We start from the raw sequence: 10,085 nt of genomic DNA on the forward strand, positions 1-10,085 counted from the left end.
GTGAATAGTTTAAAAGGAATTTATTGGTAATTAAAAAGTTTAAATATTTTAAATTTTATCACTTCATACCAGGGTTTCGAACCGTTTTGTATAACGGTCGGTTCGGTTCGTTCCGGTTTTTAGTTTAAAATTTTATAAAGGTTTTGTTCCATTTTGGTTTTTTAAAAAAAAATCATATCGGTTCGGTTTATAGTTTATAACGGTTCTTTTCGGTTTGTTCCGGTTTTTATAAATTTAATTTAAAAAAAAATTAATCATTAACCATGTATATATTAATTTTAGAGAAGAATCTTTTTAGTTTATAATTTCTTATTTAATTTATCCATGATAATCTAATAGATATTTTTATTAAATTTAGGAAATATATTAGGAAATATAAATTAGACAAATTAGTTTTTTTATTTCATAAATAAATAAGATAAAAACAAACATGCGTAAATACAATAATGAATTGTTTTTTATTTATAAATAAATAAGTAAACAAACTGCTAAATACAATTGATAAATAAATGTTACTAACATTTAGGTTTAAAAAGAGAATTCGAACGGATAACTAAATATTTTCTAATATTTCAGGATAATTAGACAAATTAGTTTTTTTTATTTCATAAATAAATAAGATAAAAACAAACATGCGTAAATACAATAATGAATAAAATAATATGTATACTATACTATTTAGGTTTAAAAAGAGAATTCGAACGGATAACTAAATATTTTCTAATATTTCAGGATTTAATTTAGTTCTCTGCGCAGAGAGTATAAACTTAAGGCTTGAAAATGCTCTTTATACGGAGACCTGCATAGCTGGAACTGCTAGCACAGTTATAGCTAACTTATAAAGTTCTGGCATACTATTCTTTACATTTTCCCAATAATTCAAAAGATTAGTATCTTTTTCTAATCTCTCTATATTATCAAATGACCGAATTATATATTCTATTTCTATACATTTATTATAATTTTCGATGCCCTGAGAATTATTCTTATTAAGACTTTCATGCGACTTTAATAAATCTTCAAAATCATCATCTAAATTATCCTTCGAATACGAACACGTAGGCATAGTATTTAGAATTTCAATATTCTGATTATTTAGATTTTATATCAAGTTTCAAGTTTTACAAAGATGTTTTCTGGCGATCTCTCTTTCTTCAAAAAAAAGTTAAAAAATACATTATATCTAGGGTCGAGATAATGCAGAGCAAAACTTCATTTTTGAAATTTATTTCTCGTGTCATCAGAAAAACCAAAAGTCTGGCAAATGGAGAACGATTAGTTAAAAATACATTATATCTAGGGTCGAGATAAATAGCAGAGCAAAAAACTTCATTTTTGAAATTTATTTCTCGTGCTTTCATCGTAGAAACTAAAAGTCTGGCAAATGGAGTGTCTACTTTACTCGTTTGCATGAGACATTTGATCCACGCAGCATAAAAATCGCCCATTGTCAATTGTTCACTTTGTAAATATTTTGTCAAAACATAAGCTGGATACAAAGCTTTTAATATGTCACTAATTATTTTAAGATATCTTATTTAATTAACAGATAAATTGTCTAATCTATATAAATTAAGTATTTAAAAAAAAAACAACAAACCTGGTATTATTTGATATATAATGTTGATAATATAAAAATATTTAATTTGATATATAATGTTGATAATATAGAAATATTTAATTTGAAAAGAAATCACCAATTTAAAAAATGCCCCCAAGGAAAATTAAAATTTTAAATTTAGGTTAATAATTTAAAATTAATTATTTTTAAACCGTTTTGAACCGGTTTAAACCGGTTCAAAAACCGTTTTGAACCGGTTTAAACCGGTTCAAAACGAACTTAAATTAATCTATCTCTACTACCAACTATCGATATTTTGTGAATATAAAGAATTTATTTTTTAGATAATAAATTTAATTAAAACTCCATTATTTACAATGAATTAATTATTATGGCATTATGAGCTTGCTGAAATATCTAAACCTTTTAAATTATATTTAAAAGGATAGTTTATTTGGAAAACAATGTGTATGATTGTTTGCAATATATAGATTTGGTAGATGAATTGTATTATAATAATACTATAATAAAAGTATTAATTTTTACAGCAATAAACTCTGTCTTATTTCATCTCAAAATTTAATAGATAACCCTCAAAAAATTTTTATCCTACCCCCATTAAAGCAGCTTAACCCCTACCTCCTCAAAAAAATAGGATGCAAACTGTTCCTACCCCTCGCGCTCATGTAGACGTTGCAGGGGAAGATTGCATTCTTGAAATAATGTCTTGGTAAGTTTTGATCTCGCAATCCTTATTTTTTGTTAAGGTTAAATTGCTTCCTATTAGTAACAATTTAACATTTTGATGTATGTGGACGCATACAGAGTAACTGCCACTTGAACCTGGCATGATACAATTTTAAGGGCGCTAGGTAGCAAATGTTAAAAATCCTATCTTAATATCAGAGTAGACAAAAATTTCTTTTAAATTATTTAGAAGTAATTATTTTTGTACAGTAATTCTTTTTTCATTTTCTATTATTGAAATGCAATCTTTTTCCAGGGCAGTAGCCTACTACATTCATCGTTTAAATAAAAATTTTTAACAACTACTACTGTGCTTTGCGCCTTAGGATTAAGAGTGGAAAGAATTCCTTTTTGACGAAGAATGATATTGGTATTACGGATTATGTAAAATGTAGTGTTAAGTTTCTTTTTAATTTTTTATATGCTCCAATTCGGAGGTAATGTCTATAATAATAGATATTTCTGTGTTTTAGATAAGAATGGATAACTATTTTTCATATTTGAATTATCAAATAGTTGCTATTATTTATCCCATCGCTGGTCGAAGAACTTCGCCTATACCCTTTGAAATTTTTTCAAGCTTTTGCTTAGAACCCTTTTCTTTTAATCTCTTTTGTTAAATTCGAGACTGTCCAATATATAATAACGTTGAATTTAAGGATTCGAAGAAAGATGTAGGGAGTTGTGCGTTATCGCTATTAATTGGAATATAATTTACTCTTTCTATAAAATTAAATTCATTAGAAGTAGTAGCGATTTCCTCGAAAATTGGAATACCCTCATTTTTATATTTATATAAAGTTAAGCAGCATTCCACACAGAAATCGCCAATATTGATTCTGGCAAAATCCGTCATCCAGTGACATACTTTTTGTAATCCCCTCTTTGATAAATGTTTTTTTATATTAATGGGATTTTTATAAATCATGATATACAAATTTAAATAGTATTTTTAATTTTAAAAATCACTAAATTTCTGTAAAAATTGGAAACTGGAATGGATAAATTTATTGGGAAAATGAATCGAAAAATCTATAATTAATTTTAATCATAATCAGTTATTTTTTTAATTTACTTGCGCTATCTAGCGGAAATTTTATTTTTGTGCCAAAATGCGAATTATTCAACAAATGTTATATTTTGGAATATAAAAAAAGAGGTGGATTGACTTATATTTTCAAAAATTAAGTTTTAAATTATTTTAAATTACTAACGCCATCTAGCGGAATTTTTATTTTTAGCATTATGTTCTACTTAACCATTTTTTACCTATCTTAAAAAAATTTTTATGAACAATTCTTGGTACTCTTTAGAAAATATCTGAAATTTGGATAAAAATTTATACTAACATTTAAAAAAAAATAATTACAAATTTTTGGCCGCAATTTTTAAAAATTTTATAAATTAAAAATTAATTTCATTCAAAATACTTGGAAGAGTTTACTTAGAGCTATAAAATGAGCCATATTAAAGTTAACCCAATTATCCCAATTTTAAAAAATCATTTTTTCGAAAAATGACTAAACAGAGTTCCTTTGAGATCCTATATCTCCGGTTCTAGTAGAGTTAAGGGTCTAGTATTTTGATTTGTCAATTACAACACTTCATTTACTTATATACCAAATTTTGGCAAAATCTGAGATGGTCGGGTTGTAAAGTGATTGATTTGATGTAATATAATATTGAATATTTTGTTTTCCTTTAAATAAATGAATTAATATATTTACAGTTTCACGGTCATATGCTTGCGAAAATGACTTCCCACAAATACATTCGCGGAAACGCTGCTCTATAACGTGGGTTAGCGATAAAAGTTTCGCTAAAATGTATTCGCAGTTGAAGTTTTACAGAAATAAAGGTTTAAACTCCCAAAGAAAAGTTCTTGGCAGAAAAAATTACATACAAATTACAAAAGAAAAATACGAATGATGAAAAAATAAAAAAATGTGACATTATTCAAGAGATTTCCAAATATAATTATTTTATAAATTTTACTTAGAGTGCTATTTCGTTCTCTTTCCTCGTGAGAGTAAATAAATTTTTATGCAGCTCAATTCTTAGACAATATTATAAATAAAATATGCGATGATGGTTATTATTATTTTTTTATATAATTTTTTTCTATGTTATTTTTTTATGTTAATTTTTTTTCAAATTAATATATCATTTTTTATTTATATATTTTAAAAAAGTTTTTCTACAAAATTTGCATTTTAAATTTTTTTTGGTAGATGAAACTTTGCATTAAAAATTTTTTTTTGTGGTATTACTATAATTAAAGGAAGATTTCCATAAATAAAAAAATATTTATCAAACAGGAAATTTTTTTTGTTGATAATGCCTACAATGTTTTTAAAGGGGAAGTAAATTTTTGGTAGATGAAAACTTTGCATTTTAAATTTTTTATGGTGATCAATAATTATAGGAAGATCTCATAAATAAATAAAATTATAAGACTAGTGTCCTTGTACATAAGTACTAATTCTTTAAAAAATATTAAAGAACTAAATTATTAGGCCGTTATACAATTTTAATTTCTTCGAAGGAATTAGATTATGATAGGAATGCAATTTCTAGATAGTATTTTAAAGTAAAATATGGTTTTTATTTCACTTATATAGGTTTGAAAAATTTCGCAAGGTATGTGGGTTCCATATAGCTTCGAATCATTCAAAGATCATGGGGGGGGGCGTTATCGAAATTGACAACTCATGTGTGGAAGTGTAAATATAATCATGGTCGGCAGTTGATCTCCGAGGCTATATGGATCTTCGGCGGCATATGTCGGGAAACAAATGAAATATTTCTAAGTGCTACAACAATCTAAAAATTGCATTCATATTATAATCTAATTCCTTCGAAGCACTTAAAATTGTATAACGGCCTAAAAATAATTTGGTTCTATTTTTTAAAGAATACTAGTCTTAAAATTTTATTTGTTTCTAAGATCTTCCTTTAATTATAGTATTATCATCAAAAAAAATTTAAAATGCAAAAAATTTTGTAGAAAAATTTCTAGAAAAAACTTTATAAAAAATCTTAAATATAAAATGATATATTATCCTCCTTTAATTATAGTATTATCACCAAAAAAAATTTAAAATGCAAAAAATTTTGTAGAAAAAACTTTTTAAAATATCTTAAATAAAAAATGATATATTAATTTTAAAAAAAAAAAAAAAAAAAAATAGTGGCAATAACCAAAAGTTTGATTCCCCCAAAATTTAATTATAATACCCCCCCCCCCCCCCAATCATTTTAAGAGTCATTCAAATAAATTTAAACGTCCTTAAATTGCTATCCTTTCAGTTTAAAAAAAAGCTCATTCTCCAAAAATTAAGCGTGCTTTGGGTGCATATTTGTGGGATGTATAATAAATAAATTTCAGTGCTTCCAGGGGCTTGAATCAGTAATTTTGAGCCAAACATTGATTAAACAATTTAGTCATGAAAAAACTAAATATCTGGGTTTTAGTCGGATCAGGAAAATTAGATCAAATTTTTATTTTTGCTGCTATTATATTGGGGGTGAGAAAAAAATTAAGCGAAAAAATTGACTTGGCCCAACTTCCACTATGGTGCGGTCGAATACTAACTTACTGCGTCCCAGTTTAGGTCTGACCTTTAAACCATATCTGCCATTTATAAATAAGAATTTTTTTTATATAATCATAATAATCCACAGAGCAAATAATTTTCATTAAAACATGTCTCCTTTTAATCAACGTCTCATACATTAAATAACTAGTACATTTACCTCACAAATTAGTTTATTCTATTGAGCAATCCAATAAAAAAATTATACAAAATAGTATCCTTAGCTTTTAACAGTATTCTTATAAAAATTAAAACGTACAAATTTTATTTACTATACATCAGAGACCTGCAGCATGGCCCTAGGCCTGGCCGGGCTATATGAGCCGGTAGTATTTTAATTTTTTAAATATACCATTTTTATTTAAATATCCAGGCCGGGTCGAAAATTTTTTAAAAAAAATACCCAGGCCGGTTCATATATTTTAAAACCAAATATTTTAAATCGACATTATTAGCTATAAAAATTTTAAAAAAATTAAATATATTTTAAAAAAATTTGGGCCTGGCCAGGCCGTACAAATATACCTCTGCAGGTCTCTGGATACATGTAAAAGCATTTAATAATAAAATCATTAAAAAAAACCAGCACAAAAAAGATCTAAAGCTGAAAAATAACACATTGCCGGCAGTGTTGTAAGTAGCGCGCTACTTTTTTCAGTAACTGTAGCTTTAGTGCGCTACATTTAAAAAAAATAGCGATAGCTCGCTACTTTCATATATAACAAATAAACAAATTATTAAAATACCTAAAATTTTATAATTCTAAAATCATATCTTTTTATTTTATTTAATTTATTATGAAATTTAAATTTAAAAATATGCATTATAAACCTATTTTTTTAAATTTTTAAATGTCGACAACAGAGATTGATATTGAAGATAATTTTGGTAGTGACGATAAAATAATTTTCCTAAATGATGATAATAGATAATTTCCTTTACCCAAATTCGCAAAATATTTTATTTCAATAAAAAGATTAATACAGGGTATAAATTTGTTGAAAATGTGCCAGATTGTATCAAAAATCAATAGTAATAGCTTCAACTTGAGAAAACATATTAAGGATATCAAATAAATTTAGTATCTATGTGTAGCCCAATCCTTAATCTTTAAAATAAAATTTGAATCAATGATATATCTATTATAGTTTCTGATCTATGTGAAAGTTGATTTTCTGGCCCAGTCTAAACATGCTATATTTCAACTGCCGTTCTCATTTAGAAATATTAAATAAATATTCATTTAGGAATTATAAAGGAGATTTAGAAATTACCAGGCATATCCTTAAACAATTTTAGAACATGAATAGTTCGCATTGATTTTTTAGCTTTGAAACTGATTTCCTTGTGTGAAGCCTTAAAGAAAGTTTGGATAATACAAAAAGAACTAGTGATCTGCATCGGGCCTAATTTTTCAAGCCCGGCCCGAAATTTTTTTAAAAAAAGTTTTGCCGGCCCAACCCGAACCAGAATTTTATTTTAAAAAAATTTACCGGCCCGGCCAGGCCCAAATATAGAAATTAATTTTTATAATTATTTAAAATAAAAGACATATGTTATATAGCGTTTAGTTTCAATAAATTAAATCAAAAATTTTTATTTTACATAAGAAATTCAATATAAAATTGATAAATTTAGATATATTTAATAAAATTTCCGAGGTCCGACCCGACCCAATTTTTTTTTTAAATATTAGGCCCGGGCCGGACTCGGGCCGCGAGCCGGGTACGAGCCGGGCCTAACTTTGCAGATCTCTAAAAAGAACATCATACATAGGCGATATCTGATAAGAATTTATCACTTTCTAATAAAGTGGACAGCTCGTTAAATTTTGAACTGTTTCTAGAATTTTTGATGCGATACAGAGCCTCATAGTTATTCCAAACTGCTTAACAGTACGACTGCTGACACCCATCATACATTAAATCCATTCAAATCTTCAGAAAATGAATGCGCAATTCAAATGCTATTTGATATATAGCCTTTTGATTTTTGTTAAAATGGATATGTAAACTATATATATATTGAGTCAATAAATATTTAAAGCAATTAACGCCTGTAACACTTTTTATTGCATTGAACACCGATAATCCTAAACAGTAGTTTTAACACTAGGGTATGGTTGGATATAGCGGGCAAAGACGCGTTGTTACACTAGATTCCTCAAGTCATCACACTGGCGGCACGATGATATAAGAAATACAATTTTGTTGTATTAACCAGCAGATTTAAGAAGATTAAGTAGAGTATGAACAATCAACTTGTATATTTTGATTACAGTTCAGTCAGGTCTAGAAATATAAAAATAGGTTCATCAAAAGTGGACCTCAATATCTATTAAACATAAAAACTAAGGCTGGTTATTTTGATGTTGTAGATTCATATCGATTTTGGATTGTAACTTGAAAATTTTATATTTCAGAATATAGAATGCAAAATATGTCCCAATCAAAACCATTGTGCTCTTTCTTGTAAATCTATTAACGATTCAAAATCTATAAATGGGTGATTTGATCTTGCAAGATAGCAGAATATTATCTTGGTTTGTTTATCATAACCATTCCAGGAGTATTTTTTTTTTGGTTTCAGAGCCTTTTTCAGCAGCTTTGCTTTGTGTGCTTCTGATTTGGCATATTTTCAAATTTTAAATTTATGTTTTCTGTATTGTAAGTGGCTGCTATCAATTGTATAACTGCACCATTCACTTGATATAAGCAGTTATTGTGTAGAAGTAGTATTACAGCTAGTAAACGGCTAGTCAAAATGTATACAATGACAGTCTTTGATTATTATTATTAAAATAAAAATACCATTATAAAGATTTTTTAAAATTTTCTGGTAGGCGCCTTTCCTCATAACTTTGAAAATTTATGGCGCATCCCTAGGAATTGGAAGAGTTACGAGTGTATAACAAAAATATTTATATTTATGATCTTTTTGAAAAATATAACAGATAATAAGTGGTAAATCTTTTATTTCACAAAAGTCTCTCAATAATGTCAAAAATATTTTTACTTACAAAATGAAATAATCATTAATTTAACTCCTAATTCATGTGTTACTAGATGTAGTCTACTAAGTATTAATTTATTAGTATTGTAAACGGTTAAAAAGTAATGCATTGGTAAAAAATTAGCTAATTAAATAATAGGAGAAAAATACTTTAAAATTTTTATTAATTATTTTTTTTATTAATCTGATATTATAAAAGAATAATTATTTCTCGTGGCAGATGTTTAATGAAAATCCTCACACGTGGGTTAGGGTTATATATATAGTTAAAAATGGGTTAATAAAGATTTGCCAATTTCAAAGATGTTTCTAGGTGGACTTTTGTCTCTTAATTTATGTTTAGAGTCCTTAAATCAGTACTTAAAAACAATGCGTAACTTATGTACTAATTTTCATAAAAATTATTTTAAATTTGAAAAGAATTTACTTGTTGAAAATATTTAAACATATTCGATATTTTCTTTTTCGGAGTACATCACGTTTTTTAGAATCCAAATATTCTTTGTGGAAATTTATCCCATGCTTTAAGTCTAAATTTTTGAATTGATTCGAAGATTCATCATTATCAAAAATAGTTAATGAATTAATATTTTTTAATTTTTGTATGCATTTTTCATTATAATACATATTATGATCATCACAATTTTTACGGGATAAAAAAAAATCTGGCGTTTTAATAAAATCTGATACACTACTGCTATTTGCATAATTTTCAATATATGACTTAGAAGTATGTCTTTTTATAAAACCATCAGCCTGGATTAAATTTTCTGATATATTAGAAATAATAGTTGGTTGCATAAGCAGCGTTTTCGGTAATGAGCACTTACAATTATAACTATCACATCTTTTATTAGGAACTTGAATTTGCTGATATGAAGTTAAAATTTGATTTTGATTGAATTTGAGATTTTCCGTATTTTCCTGATTGGTTTGAAAAATTGTTGGAAAATCCATTATTCAAATAAAAAACATAAATGAATATTTTGAAAAGTGCTAATTTATGGAAACACATGTCAAGAAATATCCAATTTGTGCAATGTTCGATCGAATCGAACTTTGTTATTATAATATGAATATTGCATTATATTAATCACATACAACTTTTAATATATATGCGGATTAATTTATATTTGTCTTTTGTTATGATATATTGAAAAAATGATAAA

At 26.3% G+C, this 10,085-nt stretch overlaps 1 protein-coding gene across 1 annotated transcript in view; it reads right to left on the minus strand.

The window, feature by feature from the left end:
- Positions 1-9,459, minus strand: part of LOC135928256 (IQ motif and SEC7 domain-containing protein 1-like) — a 35,362-nt gene extending 25,903 nt beyond the window's left edge. The window contains exon 1 of the mRNA XM_065464666.1: positions 9,344-9,459. The gene's annotated coding sequence lies outside the window, so the exon portion shown is untranslated. The remainder of the gene's footprint in view (positions 1-9,343) is intronic.
- Positions 9,460-10,085: the final 626 nt, after the last annotated feature.

The sequence above is a fragment of the Gordionus sp. m RMFG-2023 genome, chromosome 4, assembly GCF_954871325.1.
Source record: "Gordionus sp. m RMFG-2023 chromosome 4, tfGorSpeb1-WG-v2, whole genome shotgun sequence".
Lineage (NCBI taxonomy): Eukaryota > Metazoa > Nematomorpha > Gordioida > Chordodea > Parachordodidae > Gordionus > Gordionus sp. m RMFG-2023.